This window comes from Colobus angolensis, unplaced genomic scaffold (assembly GCF_000951035.1).
Source record: "Colobus angolensis palliatus isolate OR3802 unplaced genomic scaffold, Cang.pa_1.0 Scaffold229, whole genome shotgun sequence".
Classification (NCBI taxonomy): Eukaryota; Metazoa; Chordata; class Mammalia; order Primates; family Cercopithecidae; genus Colobus; species Colobus angolensis.
Window position 1 is genome coordinate 2,806,027 of NW_012115477.1, and position 17,042 is coordinate 2,823,068.

General features: G+C 38.7%; 1 protein-coding gene and 1 long non-coding RNA gene across 4 annotated transcripts in view; one reads left to right on the forward strand and one right to left on the reverse strand.

Annotated features, from left to right (window-relative positions):
* The window catches only part of MACC1 (metastasis associated in colon cancer 1), a 76,112-nt gene extending 65,844 nt beyond the window's left edge, over positions 1-10,268 (reverse strand). Inside the window, exon 1 of the mRNA XM_011944161.1 lies at positions 10,178-10,268. The gene's annotated coding sequence lies outside the window, so the exon portion shown is untranslated. The remainder of the gene's footprint in view (positions 1-10,177) is intronic.
* Positions 10,269-10,455: 187 nt separating this feature from the next.
* Positions 10,456-14,659, forward strand: LOC105513316. Of its 3 annotated transcripts, none has more exons than XR_001001989.1 (5): positions 10,465-10,501; positions 10,667-10,737; positions 11,117-11,224; positions 12,523-12,693; positions 14,285-14,659. It is a non-coding gene; the product is annotated as an uncharacterized LOC105513316 (long non-coding RNA). The 3 variants fall into 3 exon arrangements; XR_001001991.1 differs by having other exon boundaries at positions 10,472-10,501; positions 12,432-12,693; XR_001001990.1 differs by lacking the exon at positions 10,667-10,737 and having other exon boundaries at positions 10,456-10,501.
* The last annotated feature ends 2,383 nt before the right edge of the window (positions 14,660-17,042 follow it).

Below are 17,042 nucleotides of genomic sequence, written 5' to 3' on the forward strand. Positions count from 1 at the left end.
TTTCTTTCTTTCTTTCTTTCTTTCTTTCTTTCTTTCTTTCTTTCTTTCTTTCTTTCTTTCTTTCTTTCTTTCTTTTATACAGAATCTTGCTGTGTCACCCAGGTTGGAGTGCAGTTGCACAGTCTTGGCTCACAGCAACCTCCACCTCCTGGGTTCAAGCGATTCTCCTACCTCAGCCTCCCAAGTAGCTGGGATTGTAGGCATGTGGCACCCCATGTCTGGTTAATTTTTTTTTTTAAGTAGAGACAGGGCTTCACCATTTTGGCCAGCCTGGTCTCAAACTCCTGACCTCAGGTGATCCCCTCATTTCTGTCTCCCATAGTGCTGGGATTACAGGCATGAGCCACTGTGCTCAGCCTATTTTTAAATCTTTTAAAAGGATTTTCCTTCTCCTCTATAATATGGTCAAACGCTTTTATATGTTAGGACATATAATTCAAATTCTAGAAATTTATCTTTAAAATAAATCAGATATGTCCTAGGATTTTTGAACAATGTGCAACATGGTGCTATTCACAATAACAAATATTAGAAAAAAAACAAGTGTTTTCACCAATAAAGGAACAAAGGATTGTTTAAATTATGACATACAAATGAGCAAAGTTTAAACTTGTATTATAGAAGAATACACAAAGATATCAAAATTGTGTAATACCCAGGTAAGTGAACTAAAAGTGTTACATAACTTTTATAAATTATTCATTCATAATATCTATTATTGGCATTAAAAGGTTAACAGGATATACACACTGATATGGTTTGGCTGTGTCCCCACCCAAATCTCATCTTGAATTGTTATCCTCATAATCCCCATGTGTCGTGGGAGGGACCCTGTGGGAGGTAATTGAATCATGGGGGAAGTTTCCCCCATGCTGCTCTAATGACAGTGAGTAACTTCTCATGAGATCTGATGCTTTCATAAGTGTCTGGTATTTCCCCTGCTAGGATTCATTCTCTCTCCTGTCGCTCTGTAAAGAGGTGTCTTCCACCAAGATTGTAAGTTTCCTGAGGCCTCCCCAGCATGCAGAACTGTGACTCAATTAAACATCTTTCTTTTATAAATTATCCAGTCTCAGGTATTTCTTCATAGCAGTGTAAACACGGACTAATGCAGTAAATTGGTAAAATAAGTGAGATGCTGCTATATGGACACCTGAAACGTGAAAGCAACTTTGAAACTGGGTAACAGGCAGAGGTTGGAACAGTTTGGAGGGCTCAGAAGAAGACAGGAAAATGGGGGAAAGTTTGGAACTTCCTAAAGACTTGGAGGGCTCAGAAGAGAAGAAAATGTAAAAAAGTTTGGAACACCTTAAGAGGCTTGCTGAATGGCTTTGACCAAAATGCTGATAGTAATATGGACAATGAAGTTGAAGCTGAGGTGGTCTCAGATGGAGATGAGGTACTCATAGGGAACTAGAGTAAAGGTCACTCTTGGTATGCTTTAGCAAAGAGACTGGCAGCATTCTGCCACTGACCTAGAGATCTGTGGAACTTTGAACTTGAGAGAGATAATTTAGGGAATCTAGCAGAAGAAATTTCTAAGTGGCAAAGCATTCAAGAAAAAGCAACGCATTAAAGTTTGGAAAATGTGTAATCTGATGATGCGATAAAAAAGAAAAACTCATTTTCTGGGGAGAAATTCAAGCCTGCTGCAGAAATTTGCATAAGTAATGAGGAACCAAATGTTAATCACCAAGACAATGGGAAAATGTCTCCAGGGAATGTTAGAGACTTCATGGAAGCCCCTCCCATCACAGGCCCAGAGGTCTATGAGGGAAAAATGGTTTTGTGGGCAGGGCCCAGGGCTGCTCTGCTCTATGCAACTTTGGGACATGGTTCCCTGTATCCCAGCTGCTTCAGCTTCAGTCATGGCTAAAAGGGGTCAAGGTACAGCTCAGGCCATTGCTCCAGAGACTGCAAGCCGCAAGCCTTGGTGGCTTACACATGGTGTTGAGCCTGCAGGTGGGCAGAGGTCAAGAATTGAGGTTGGGGGACCTCTGCCTAGATTTTAGAGGATGTATGGAAATGCCCAGATATCCAGGCAGAAGTTTGCCACAGGGGTGGGGCTCTCATGGAGAACCTCTACTGGGGCAGGGCAGAAGGGAAATGTGGGATTGGAGTCCCCACACATAGTCTGCTCTGGGGCACTGCCCAGTGGAGCTGTGAGAAGAGGGTTACTGTCCTCCAGACCCAAGAATGGTAGATCTACCGACATCTTGTACCATATGCTTGGAAAAGCCACAAACACTTAATGCCAGCCTGTGAAAGCAGCTTAGAAGTGGGCTGTACCCTGCAAAACCACAGGGCTAGAGCTGCCCACGGCCATGGGAGTCCACCTCTTGCATCAGTGTGACTTGGATGTGAGACATGGAGTCAAATGAGATCATTCTGGAACTTTATGGGTTAAAGACTGCCCTACTGGATTTCAGACTTGCATGGGGCCTACAGGCCCTTTGTTTTGGCCAATTTCTCCCATTTGAAATGGGTGTATTTAACTAACACCTGTACCCCCATTGTGTCTAGGGAGTAACTAACTTGTTTTTTGTTTTACAGGCTCATAGGGAGAAGGGACTTTCCTTGTCTTAGATGAGATTTTGAACTTGGACTTTTGGGTTAATGCTGGAATGAGTTAAGGTTTTGTGGGGGGACTAATGGAAAGACATGTTTGTGTTTTGAAATGTGAGAACATGAGATTTGGGCCAGGGGTGAAATGATATGGTTTTGGCTGTGTCCCCACCCAAATCTCATACTGAATTGTAATCTTCATACTCCCCATGTGTTGTGGGAGGAACATGATGAGAGGTAATTGAATCATGGGGGCAGTTTCCCCTATGCTACTCTTGTAATAGTGAGTGACTTCTCTTGAGATCTGATGCTTTTGTAAGTGTCTGGCATTTTCCCTGCTGGCACTCATTCTTTCTCCTGCTGCCCTGTGAAGAGGTGCCTTCTGCCATAATTGTAAGTTTCCTCAGGCCTCCCCAGCCATGCAAAATAGTGAGTCAATTAAGCCTCTTTTCTTTATAAATTACCCAGTCTTGGGTATTTATTCATAGCAACATGAGAACAGACTAATGCACACACAAACCTTAAAGGTATGCATCATTGGTAAGTATAATTGTGATTCATAGATTTTCTACAGTGAATATGCAACGCTTTTGAAATCAGCAAAACACATGTTATTTTATAAATGTCTAAATCAAGTTGGCAGATTTTTTCAAGCAAATTTCTTTACCCAAAAAACCATCTTAGAATATCTTCCACTATCCTCCTCTCTCTCCTCACTGCACATCCACAGCCTAGGTTAGGTATCACTGTCCTGTGCAAACCTCTGGCACAGTTCTTACATTGTATTATAAATTTTATATATGTATTTGTCACTTTCATGGCACTATAACCTCTTTCATCCCTATGTACCCAGTGCTAAGCAAAATACAGGTAAAATACATGCTCACTGAATAAATGATTGAATGGTGCTACTTATGTCGCAGTGACCCATATTGATTCCCCACTGCCTTCAGGAAATAACGTGCTCACTTCTTAGGCTGGTATTTGAAAATCCTTCAAAATTGAATATGACTTATCCTTTCAATCTTTTTCTTTTCATATTGTTGCCCCCATTTCCCCAAGTACATCTCTTAGCACTGCCATCAATGAGGAGGGATGGCATCTTGCTTGTTCACTGCTGTATCCCAGAATGTAGCCTCAGAACCTCTCAATAGATGGTCAGAAATTATTTGTTTAATTAAAGATTAAATAAATTAATTAACTTTCTCAAAAATATTCTGTAGTTGCCACTTTCCCATATTTTCTAAAGAGCTACTGCCTCCAATTTTTGCCTCATTAATCTCCTCTGTCAAGACTCCAGGGTTTACTAAAGTTTAGTCACCTATAAGAATTATTTTCCAATCTTCCTATGCGAAACTAAATCATTCTCAGTACAAATATAGCACTTATTTGACATTTCCCTCCTATTATGTGTGTATGTATATTCTTTTGATATTATTTACATAGTAACCAGAGTCTAAACTTCTAAAAGTTAAAGATTGTAATAATTTGATGTCTCTCTTCTCAGTTTGCTCCCATCTATCATTTCTCAACTGTCCTAGACGGAATAGACGAACAATCTCTATTTACTATTAACATAAGGATTGCTGGGGATCAGTTTCTTCATCTCTAAAAGAGGTATAATAGCATTATCTGCCCCTCTCCAAAATTAATTAAACAATATAATATAATTAATGCATTTGGCATATAGTAAGTACTCAATTGGCACTAATAGTTACTATCAATATTATCATTATCATTATTGTGATTAATATGATTAATACTGAAGTAAGTGCCTGTTAAATGGAAAAATCATATGATTAATACTAAAGTGAATGTCTGTGGAAAAGTCAGTCAATCTTTAACATCACAGGTTGAGAAACAGAGAGGTGATTTCAGATCAAATTTTGCACTGTATTTTAAAAATGGGAGTGTTCCAAACATATCTGAGTCTCCCAGATGCCACAAGCATCTGGCTTTCAGTTACATCTGGAAAGATTATTTGATTAGAACATTTGAGATAAACAAGTGGGTTGAGAATAGAAACAGGAACTCCTATTTTGGCTGGGAATATAATGTGTTATAAATGTTTTGGAAAGCAATTTCTCAATATCTCATAAAGTTGAAGATACACATGCCCATGGTTCAGCAAATCAGTTTCTGGAAATATTCACTAGAGTAATTGTTTCATTTGGACACAAATAGGAATGTAATATAATATTTTTATAGACTACTTATGATAGCAAAATGCCATACAGCCATGAAAATAAGTTGTGTGATAAGAATAGACATGGATTAATCTTAAAAGTATAATGTAGAGAGAAAAGAGCAAGTTGCAGATGAATAATGCATACTTTATTGTTTCCATAACATTTTCAAACATTGAAAACATTATTATAGACTGTTTGTGGATATCGTCACATACACAGCAGTTGAAAGAATAAAAGCATTTAAAAAACAAATAAAAGAATAAAAACATACACTGCAGTGATACCGACAAAGATAGGATAGTGGTAACCTCTGATGGTGAAAAGAGAATAGGATTAAGGAGGGTATTTTTTAATCTTTAATATTTTATTTCTTAAACTGGGAGGTGAGTACATAAGTCTTTGCAGTATCTATCTTTAAGTGTCTACTACATATTACATGTATTGGGGAAATATCTAAATTAGGTGTTTTCCCACTGGAAATAGAAAACATACAGAACTCTTCTACCGTTCCTGGAAATTAAACCTGATGTCTGTTCTGGCTGGAGATGAAGATGTTTGTGTTTATTCTAAGGAAGGCCCCTATAAAGAAGCCTCTTATCTCTGGGCAAGGTGGTGGCCATAGTAACCAAGAGAAAACCCCAAAGAGAAAATAAAACCTGGGAGGAAACAGTCAGCATGCCCTTCCTCTGCCTTCCCGAGTACCTGAAGATTCTTTCTTCAGCTCTCTTTTCCTGGAACCTTGAGTGGATCAGGAGGAAAAGCAGAGCTAGGTGTCATTTTAATAAGGAACATATTTGTCTCCTCCATTTATCTGGCCCTCCCTGATGGCGCTCCAGAATTCCAATCCCACATGATTAACAACGTAGTTTCCCTTTTCTGCTTGAAGGTCCATTCTCCTCTCAATTTCAAATCACCTGAGACACAAAGCTGCATTTTCCCACGAGAACAGTTCCCTCTCTTTTCCTTCACTGCTACTGTCCTTCTCTCAGACCACCAAGCTTAATATCTCCAGATGCCTAAACAACAAAGATGGCAGCCCGCTCCTCCCTCTGAGAGTTCTGGCCCAGGGAGTTTTCAAATTTCTGTAGATGGGAGAATACTAGCGGGCGTGGCTGGAGGGCCCGGTTAGCAGGTTCCACCCAGTGAAAAGAAATGAGATCGGGGACCTGCTTAAAGAAGCTGTATGGTCATGCTTTCATAGAGCAGCTGTTCTGTGCTGGGATAGCACTTCCACTTTGGTCTACTTGGCATCTTCAACGCCCGCAGGCTGGAACAACTAAGACGTGGAAAATGCAAAGATGGTGGCCCACCCTTCCCTTTGGAAGCTCTCTTTTCAAAAGAAGACATACATGTGGCTAACAATCATATGAAAAAAAGCTCAGCATCACTGATCATTAAAGAAATACAAATCAAAACCACAATGAGATATCATCTAACACCAGTCAGAATGGCTATTACTAAAAAGTCAAAAAATAACAGATGCTGGTGAGGTTGTAGAGAAAAAGGAATGCTTATATGCTGTTGGTGAGAGTGTAAATTAGTTCAGCCATTGTGGAAGACAGTCTGGCAATTCCTCAGAGTCCTAGAGACAGAAATACCATTCGATCCAGCAATCTCATTACTGGGTATATACCCAAAGGAATATGAATCATCCTATTATAAAGACATATGCACACGTATGATCATTGTAGCACTATTCACAATGGCAAAGACATGGAAGCCCATCAATGATGGACTGGATAAAGAAAGTGTAGTACATACACCATGGAATACTACATAACCATAAAAAAGAACAAGATCATGTATTTTGTGGGGACATGGATGGAGCTGGAGGCCATTATCCTTAGCAAAATAACACAGAAACAGAAAACCAAATACTGCGTGTTCTCACTTATGAGTGAGAGTTAAATGATGAGAACACATGGACACATAGAGGGGAACAACACACACTGAGGCCAGTTGAAGGGTGGTGGGTGGGACGAGGCAGAGGATCAAGATAAATAATTATTGGGTACTAGGCTTAAAACCTGGGTGATGAAATAATCTGTACAACAAACCCCCATTACGTAAGTTTACCTATGTAACAAACCTGCGTGTGTACCCCTGTACATAAAATAAAAGTTAAAAAATAAAATAAAATAAATAAAAACTCAAGAGCAGCTTGGCCATCACTGTCATTATTATCATTCAGTTTTCTTTTTTATCGAATGACTCCTTCATCCCCTGCTTCTTTTCCATTTTAATTCCTACCACTCCTCATCTATTCATGTTCAGCTTATTGAAACCTATTTCCAAAGAGCTCTCCTGGTGTCATGTTCCCTATGCTCCAATCCTCCTGCACACTATGCCCAGGAGGAGCCCTCTAAAGTGTGGATTTCCACAGTCAGCTCCTGGTCAGAACCGTTTTGAGCCCCCTGCTATCTAGCCGCTGAAGAATAAATCCCTTTAAAGCTTCTACAACCAACCTTATTCCAGCATTATCATCCAAAATCCCCTAGAATACCCTCCATGGAATACCCAGTATCCCTCCTTTCTTTCCAGCTACACATAAAAACAGCCCATTCAATTTCACTTCCTAATTCTTGTGCTTGATATTCCCCCTACTTCAGTGTTGCCCAAACTTCACTCATTCTGGTACCTCATCATGATTTTTCCACTACCAATTGCCACCTGAACTACTTTTTACTTAATGTTTCCTGTAAATTCACTCTTATTTTAAGTAAGTATCTTTCCTCAAGATAAATACTTGAAAGGTTAATTTTTATTAGTACCATAAATGAAAAAAACCGATATCTATTGTAATAAATAGGCAATAACTATATATAAATGTTATTTTAAAGGAGCAATCATATTAAACCAAGTACTTTTTGCCTGATAACATTTATTGCTTATTCTGTGAATGTTATAAAGGAAACTTAAACGAGTGTTAGGAGAACTTTAAGTCACATCAAAAACAGCAAAACTTATTTCTGAAGAATTGAAAGTAAGTAAAAAAATAAAACATTCTCAATCTGTCATCTTAATGTTATTGATTGATCAGTCCATCTGTTCCCAAAAATCATTTAATGTACACAAAGTTTGGAAAATACTGCTGTACATGAGATACTTTCATTACCTTTTCCTGCCAATCTCAGCTCTGCACATTTTCCCAGACCTGCCTAAAGTTCCACCACCTCCCACAATGTCCTCTTGAAATTCGGGGCACTGTGACTGCCCCTTCCTCTGGCAGCCTGGGTACGCGTCTCTTCTGTGTTTTAGGAAGTCACTCCACTCTGCTTTTTAATGACTCATATACATCTCTCAAGTTTATTTATTTGGTCTCCAGTAATTATAGTTGAAAGAAAGGTTTTTGAAAGTGTCTTTTTAATCCCCTGATACTGAGCATCACACCTTCTGTGGAGTGACTCTATGAACAGCATGAATGACTAATGAATTAGCACTTATTCTCTTTAACTATTTATGAGGACATATCTCTGCTAGTAGATAAGGATCCCCTCAAAGGCTGTGCATGAGTTTCTTCTAGCCTCTAAACTCAGCCCAGTGGGAGTATATTGCAGGATTGCTAGAAATCTTTGTCAAACAAGTAAATGACACTTCCTAGAGACACTACACCATAGACAGCATTTGACAACAAGAAAAAAGAAGCCACCCTTTTAGAAGCATACTGTGTTCAGTGCCTCTGCAGCTTTCCTCCACCTTTGGAGAATTACAAGTTTCATTCTAATGCTATCCTGGACTTGCTGACATAGTGTTTACATTTATTAATATATGGAATATCACATATAAAACTCTGCACACTCATCTAAAATGCAGGTTGTTATCACCTTCAGTTATCACTAGATACCATAAGAGATGTTTAGTCTTCATAGACACCTAGGCATATGTGTGGTCTTTCAAGAAAAAATTCTCTAAAAATTCAACAGACATGTCTTCAAGTTCAAAATCAGTATAATTCCAAAATGTCTTTTGTCCTCCAAATCAGCCAATACATTTTGAGATAAGATGATGTTTAACAAACTTTGCCTTAATAGTTTATATTATCTCTAAAACACAAACAGATAAAAATATTCCATTTGTAAATTAGCTACAAGGAAGTTGAGAAAACTGGAATAAATAATATTTTTGCTTTAAGTTTTAAAAATGAGTCATAACTAAAGCTTTTAAGCAAATTGTAACTAATAATTATGACTTCAGAATTTCTAGATTCTGTACACTATCCATGAAATTATATTAAAAATCACTATTATGGATAAATGATAATCATGTAATTAAGTGAATGGGGGCATAAAAGAATCACTTTAAGAGTATACCTGAAACTCATCATTATCGCCTAGTAATTGCTATGTAAAAACCAGACATTAACACAGATAAGTTAATATCAATCCTAAATTAGACCCACGGAATATAGACTTAAGACATTTTTAGGGAATTAGGAAGACCTTTAATAAATGGAAGGCATTGGAATTTTCACTACATGCTTTTTGATCTTAAAAATAAATTTTTAAAATCTATCTTTATTAATTGTGGTAAAAAACTTAACATACAATTTACCACCCTATTTGTAAGTGTTTACACTTACAAACTGTAAGTTCAATAGTATTAAATATATTTACATTGTTGTACAGTCTCCAAGTGTTTTCATCTTGTAAACTGAAACTCTATATCCATTAAACAACTCTCATTTCTCCTTCCCCCAAGCCCCTGGCAACTACCATTCTACGTTTTAGTTCTGTGAATTTGACTACTCTAGATACCTCATGTAAGTTGAATCATACAGTATTTGTCTTTTTGTTTCTTTGGTGTGTTTTCCAAGCTTAATTGAAACTTAAGGATGAAGCCAAGTTACCCTCCATCATTTATCACCTATCTATTCAGTACAACCCACTGTGCTAATTTAATGTTATTAACCTTATGAGGTAGGTTATGCGCACTTTACAGATGAGGAAACTGAGACTTCGTGAGGTGAAACATCTTGTCAATGGTCACAAATCTAATAAGCAGTGGGGCTGCTGATTGCTACTTTATTTAACTTCAAAACGCAGTCTTTTAAACATACCTGTATGCTTTTTGGAATATTTAAACTTTTTAGGGGATTTCAGCCATCTACATATTTTAAGCAACTCAGAGTGTTTTGTTTTGTTTTTGCCTTTGATGGTTAATGCCACATGGATTCCTGCTTTTTTAAAATAAACTACTTTATTCTAAACCATGTCTCAAGGTATTATTCTATTCTGTGTCATGAGGTTTATTCTAACACATGTACCATAAGCCCACAGAATAACAGTTACCTTCCCTTTATTTAAAAGCAAGACTTGATTTAAGCAGTTGGTTTGTTAAATTTTTCTGGAAATTATACAACTTCCTAGTGTGTAGCACATTATCAATAGTGAAAGGAATATTATTTTTTAAAAAGCAGCACTTACATTTGTGGAAGTGAGCCCCAGCTTCTTCAGTTCAGACACATGGTTTTAGTGAATAGAAGTCACTCTACCAAAACCGGGTACTCTTCAAACACGCCTTGCTCCATATGCAGGCAGGCAACTGCACCTCTGCTTCCTGAGCCACCTGGGACTTGAAGTTCTACTGGTGTGGCTTCAAGGCTGCCCAACCAGAAACCCCAAAAGGCAAGAGAACTACGATACCCACAATTCAGGCTCCTCACCCGAAACCAGAAGAGGGCGTATGGCTAGAGTTTCACCCTAAGAAGAAAGGGGAAGCAGGTGGAAAAGCAATTAAAAAAAAATCAGGTGAGTATATCTAAGAACAATCTGTAAATATAATCTTATTTCTATGAAAGGAAATAAAAGTGGTTTAATGTTTGCCAGGGAGTAAGAAGGCACCTTCAGTCTTGGCAATAACTAAAAAATATTTATGCAAACAAATCCTCATGCAGCTGGAACTTGCCCCACCAGATTCTCTTTCGGTGATTCAGAGCTGAGGGTGCCTCACTGCCCTGCGGAACAGGTGAATAAAGTCTTCCCTGGTGAGTGACAGTGTCTAACTAGTTCCCCCTACATCAGCACTGTGACTGTCACTCAAAAGTTGCTATAGACATAATGGAGACCTTTCGGCATTTCACCTTCTAAAATGCTCTGGATTTTTAAGATAACACTTTAAAATATAAGAATAAAGTTTTCTTGATATTTTCTATCATTTTACTTTCCATTTCTGTGTTTTGTGTTTTACTTCTGTATATTTCAGTATTATTTTGTTCAAAATTCAAGAAAGAGAAAATTAGGGGGAAGGGGAAAAAATGTAAAACTTAGTAAAATGCAATGTGCAATAATTGTTTCACATTTTTTTTCCAAAATCAGCAACAGAGAATGTTAAAAACAAATGTGTTTCTCCATTTGCTCATACAGCATCTCTCTCTAGCCTATTATTTCCTGTTAGACACAGCCCAGAAAACGAATAGAGACAAGTCCTGGCTGGGTCTGGGTTCAGAAACATAATAGAAGGATTCATCTAAAGTAAGTAGATAGCAGAATGACATCTGCCATGTCATTCTGAGTGTCAAAGAAAAAGTTTCCTTTCCCTTTTCTGCACTTTCTCTCCTACTGTTCTAACTGCCCCTTCCTCCCTGATGCATCCCGGGCTGTCATGCTGCCAAATCACCTAATCCACCCAGATTCCCTTTGAAGTTTCCCCTTGACTCATCCCATGATCCACACTGAGCTGTTCTGTTTCTCCTTGTCACAGGTTCCTCAACTCTCTACTAGAATCTAGCTTTCCTTTATGTCATTATATTTTTTTCCAAAACAAATGGTTCTTAACTTACCCAGACCCTACAGATGGTGTTCTGCATGGCATTTCTCTTCCCTGAAATGATCTTTCCTCATCTTTAAATGTTCAGAGATTTCATTTTTTCCAAAGCTCAATGAAAAACACTCTTCACCAAGATGTCCTCCTCAGTTTGTCTTAATCTGAGTTATTCTCTTCCTCCTAATCAATTTCATAATATTGTATCTGCTCCTCTCATAACACATTATGTATCTCGTTTCATTGGTTTACGTGGGTGTGTGTGTACATATGCAGCCTTACATTGCTATTTGAAGGCAAGACTTTATTGTATCCCCACCTCATTAACTCATTAATGGACATGTAGATGTTTGTGATAAACAATCAATGCCTAAAATAACTGAGATATTAACTCTAAGGTGTGTGTGTATGTTAATGCCTAATGCCATTTTTATCTCTCCCAGAAAACATTTACATTTAAAAGACTCTCTAAATGCCATGCATGACTGTTATCACAATCTGATAACAGAGTACTGTTATCACAATCTGATAACAGAGTACTGTTATCAGAATCCCCCTGCAGTCTAGTCTGGTGTGGCTCCCATAGCCTTTATTTGCAGAAAGGCAAAGTATTAAATCTAGCAATTGAAACCTTGACAGTACCCGAAATGAAAGCCCTAGTGGGTCAGCACTCACTGTTTACCAGCTCCAATCCCTGCTGTGCACTTGCCTTTCTAACAGCTTCCCAAGGACTGGGCTCCCTAGAGTCCTCAGTCCCATGGTCTTGGAGACCTGGCCCTACCTCTATCTATGATTTCCGATTATCAGCTCCAGCATTTATGGATCCCTTCCCCTGTTACCTAATCTACTGGCTCTAAAGAACAAACTCTGCACTTTGGACTATTTAAATCGTTCTTAACCATTGATCTCCTCCCCCAGGGAAGGGAATTCTTTCAACAGTTGCTAGTTCCCCACACCTCTGCTTCTATGGGATTCTTCTGGTCCCCACATGCTCTGCTGTGTCTTCTAGCTGTCAGCCACTGTGGAGGAAGTGAACCTTCTAGATCCTGCTGACTCATACAATGAGTTTTGTGTCGACCATTAGACAAAAGGGCTGGCTGGTGAAGGTGGCTGTTGTCTGGAAAGTACTCCCAGCTCTCTAATTATGTCATAAGGACTGGAGGCCCCTTAGCCTGCTTGTGTGAGTATCACCAGCTATGTAAAGTTGGGGCCTTAGCTCATCCTCAGCACATGGCTCAGGATCACTTCCTTAAGAAAGTCTCTTCTGACCTCCTTAACCCTACCATGTTTCTTGTATGGACTTATGCAATGGTTACAACCAACATAGAAGCTGAAATCCCAATGACTTACTGTCCCGGCTGCCCTTATAGATAAGGGAGAGGCAAAGCACTTAGAACGGCAATCAGACATGGCTATCTGGGACCAGGGATTAGGAACTGATGACACAAAGAAGCAGGGACAGAAGAGAACCCACTTCTGAGCAGAAGCAGCTGTGCAAACAACATGCTGTTCCGGATGTGACTGTGGTGGCCTTGGGGTTCAGAGTCCAGTGCTCATGGCGTTGGTCATGCAAATTGTGGTTCCTGGGTCTTAGCAGAAACAAGGAACCTATTCAGTGGCATTGCTTTGGCTGCTGCTCTGGCTTCATAAGCCATGTGCCTGATTCTTCAGCCCCTCCCAGCAATTCTGGGACTGAAGTTTGGTGTGTTGCTCTTTCAGTCTAGATCTGCCACAGTCATTTACTGTTGCTTGAAGCTAAAAACTCTGAGTGATACCTACCTCTCACACAACTCTTACCACATTGTCACTACCTACCCTAGTATATTTAGACTCCATCAGATCAAGTACTGGATTTTACTTATCTCTAAATATCCTAAATCTCCACAGTGCCTGGCTATAGTACATGTATATATATTTGACCTACATTAAACTGGTCAATGAAATGAGGAAGTCTTGCTTAAAGTTCCTTCTAACTTAAAATTTTTCTGACCACATGGAAGCTGTCAGATTGCTCATTAATGCAGAGGTAATTCTTTTCTCTTAACTACGGTTAGAATTTAGACTCTACCCCTTCTCTGTATCTCAGAGGGAGCAGAACTAGTGATTTCCTATGCTGGAGAGGGAACTCAAACACACAAGCTATTGCTTGTTGTTATTTAATAATCAAAAGGATTTTTATTGCCTTTTTTCTTTTCTTTTTTTTTTTTTTTGTAGCCTTCGGTGACCTGTGCCGTATGTTAAAGTCACCATGTTTGCCCCCTGTAGTACAAATATACCAGAAAGAGTGATAGGAAACAGCATATTCCCCCCTGGTTCAGATTTTTCTCAGTATGACATTATCTTGGAAAAAGAAAGGCCACATTTGCAAACTTGGAAGAAAGTTCCCCCTGGAGTTTTTTCTCTGTCCTGTTTCAGTATGTATTGACACTCAGAACCTGGGCTGCTATGACATCCGTTTTCTGGGTCACTTTGTCCCTGAGTCATTATCATCCTGTAACTTTCTGAAAACATTTGACTCTGCCATTTGCCAGTTAATTTCAATGAATAGCTTAAATCATAGTAAAATGTTAGGGCCAGAGTAAATTTAGGTCAGATTGATTTTATTTCCCCAGATTAAGAAAGTGAGCCAAGTTGTTGTAACAATTTCATAGTTTCCTTCATTACATTTTTGGGAGCTTTACTTAACCATAAGATGAATCATCCATAAATTGACCCCCACAAAGCTGTGGCTTAGATGTTCATCACTCTTTTCTGTCATTTGTTGCTTTCAGGATAACACGCAAGGAAATATGGGCCAACTCTTCACATGAGCACAAGATATTTCCATGCTAGCCTTTTGCAAGTAACAGCACAGAGAGCTCTGTGCAGTTTTCGCTGGAATGCCTATGAATTACTTGAGTCATAACTGTAATCTAAAGAGTTGTCCATTTGTTGACTCTTTTGTACTTGTATTGGTAGAACTGCCACTATCAAAACCAAGATCACTCTTTGGGAAGATCTTTAGCTGTCTTTACATCAACTTCTCTGGAGTTTATGTGATTTTCCAGAAAATTTCCAAGGCATAGTTTTGTCCATAAGTCCCATGAATATGTAATATTTTGTGTCTCTCTATTAAAATAGCACTTTTTGTGCATTCAGTTAACAAATATATGTGTATGTGTCTGTGTGTGGACAAACATATCAATTACTTCACCCACTTCAGTGGGAAAAATAATTTTCTCTGAGTTTCTGGAATACCAGATAGTGAGTAAGTTCTTTATTGGAATGTCAATGTTTAATTATATTCTATAAAGCTCACAATCTAGAAACCCAAGACAAGGGGGTGGCGGATATTCCTAATTCATTTTCTAATATGTTTAGATAATAGGCTTCATTATCTATCTATCTATCTATGTAAATATCTTGCACATTTTTAAATTTTGCACAAGAAATTGCAAAACTTTTAAAAAATATTAACATCTATTCACATACTGTTACGTTCGGTGGACACCATCAGTGGGATTTTACGAGTAAGTAAATTTTTCTGACAATTGGAAACTCTGTAAGAAAGAAGCAGTACATTTTATATCCTGGTAATATTGTCTCTTATTTTTCATGTACCTAATAAGTGTTATGCCACAGTGAGGTTTATTCTCTAACTTGAGATTAAAAGGTTGAACACAGAGACACAGAGAGGTTCACTGACAAGGGGCCAAATCCCGGTGTTCTCTGACATAGAAGAGGAATGCTTTAAGTTACTCATTCAATACCCCATAAGAATTTCCACCTTGGATGTTGGAGTCTACATGAGGCTGGCTTCTTGTATTTTTACACATTCTTTTGGTGCTAACATGTTCATTCCAACTGTATTACCTTTCAATTGCCGCTGCAACAAGTTACCACACATTTGGTAGTTTAAACCACACAAATTTAATGTCTTACAGTTTTGCAGTCAGGAGGCTGCTACAAGTCTCACTGGGCTAAATTCTAGGTGTCAGCAGGATCATGTTTCTTTCTTTCTGGAGGCTCTAGGGGAAAATCCATCCCCTTGCCTTTTCCAGCTTCTAGAGACCACCCACATTTCTGGGGGCAGATTTCTTTTTCCCTCTTCAGAGCCAGCAACTTCAGGCTGAGTGCTCTCTCGTCGCTTCTCTGATCCTTCCGTCATCACATCTCACTCACTGACTACAGCCAGGAAAGCTTCTCTGCTTTGAAGGACTCATTATTGCATTGAGGCCACCTGGATAATCTGGATCAGCCCCTTCCCAGTCACCATTTCAAGGTACAGACCCTTCATCACAACAGCAAAGTTCCTTTTGCCGTGTAACATATTTACACATACCAGGGATTGGGGCAAGGACACTTTGGAGGGGCCATTGTTCATCTACCATATAGGGTTACTTCCTCAGGAAATTCTCCATGTAACATTCTAGGTTGGAGTTGAGTGCTGTATAAGCTACTCACTGGGGAAAAGAGACCGTCTCTTAATTTGCTACAGGGCCTGTGTTAGAAGAAGATGTATGATTGAAGAAGCATAAAGAAAGGCATGGTGTCCCCAGTACATCACCTGCCTCTGGGCTGTCACTTATTATTTTATTATGATAGACACATGATTCAGTTTCAAATACGGTTTGCTCTCAAAAACAATTAGATTAGTTAAACAAGATGATATTAAAACTGAAATACAACTTAAAGGGACTGCCATGGCAAGGATTCATCAATTGACATGTTGGCAAGTGTAAGTTTATGAACAGGGCTAAGCGGGGAAGGATAAGGGGAGAGCTGAATGCAGGAATATTTATTCGCAGAAATAAATGCAGGAATCTGCTTGCATCAGAAAGAATTGCCTCTCACACACGTGGTTCCTTTCTCCTGAAAGAGCCGAGCCATGGATACAATTTTCCTTGCCCGGTGCTATGTGACTCCATTGCCCTAACTCACCATAGATGATTGACCACAGATCACTGGGTGGAAAATTGATGTTCAAACCAAAACTGGCCATCTGCAACTAGATCAGGATTTTTTAAGTTGCATTGAAAGTAATGGCAAAAACCGCAATCACTTTTGCACCAACCTAATATATTTGGCTAGTTTGTGGATCATTAGTCAATTTAACAACATTTTTGAGTGAAATAGAATAAATTGAAATAGAATGGAACTGAGCAGATGAAATGAATAGAGTACAATAGAATAAATAACAATACATTGAACTAAAAAGGGTAAGTATTGTTTCAGGAACTGTTCATTCCAAAGTGTATGTGAGTATATGTGTGAGTGTGTGTGTGTGTCTATGTGTGGTGTGTGTGTGTCTTTGAGTGCTAAGTTCAATATAAAGTGGTTTCCTTTCTGTAGGCAAATTTGAAAACTATACAGTTAGATAGTGGGCTTATAAAATAATCTAGCATGAAAGCCCTGTCTTATTGGAATATTTTTGTATGGGATAGTAACCAACTAACTGACCAATCAAACACGCAAGCAGAAAACTTAAAGTAGAGGTAGAAACTCTGGAGTACTGCAAAACCAGGATAAGCACCACGACAAAACAGAAAG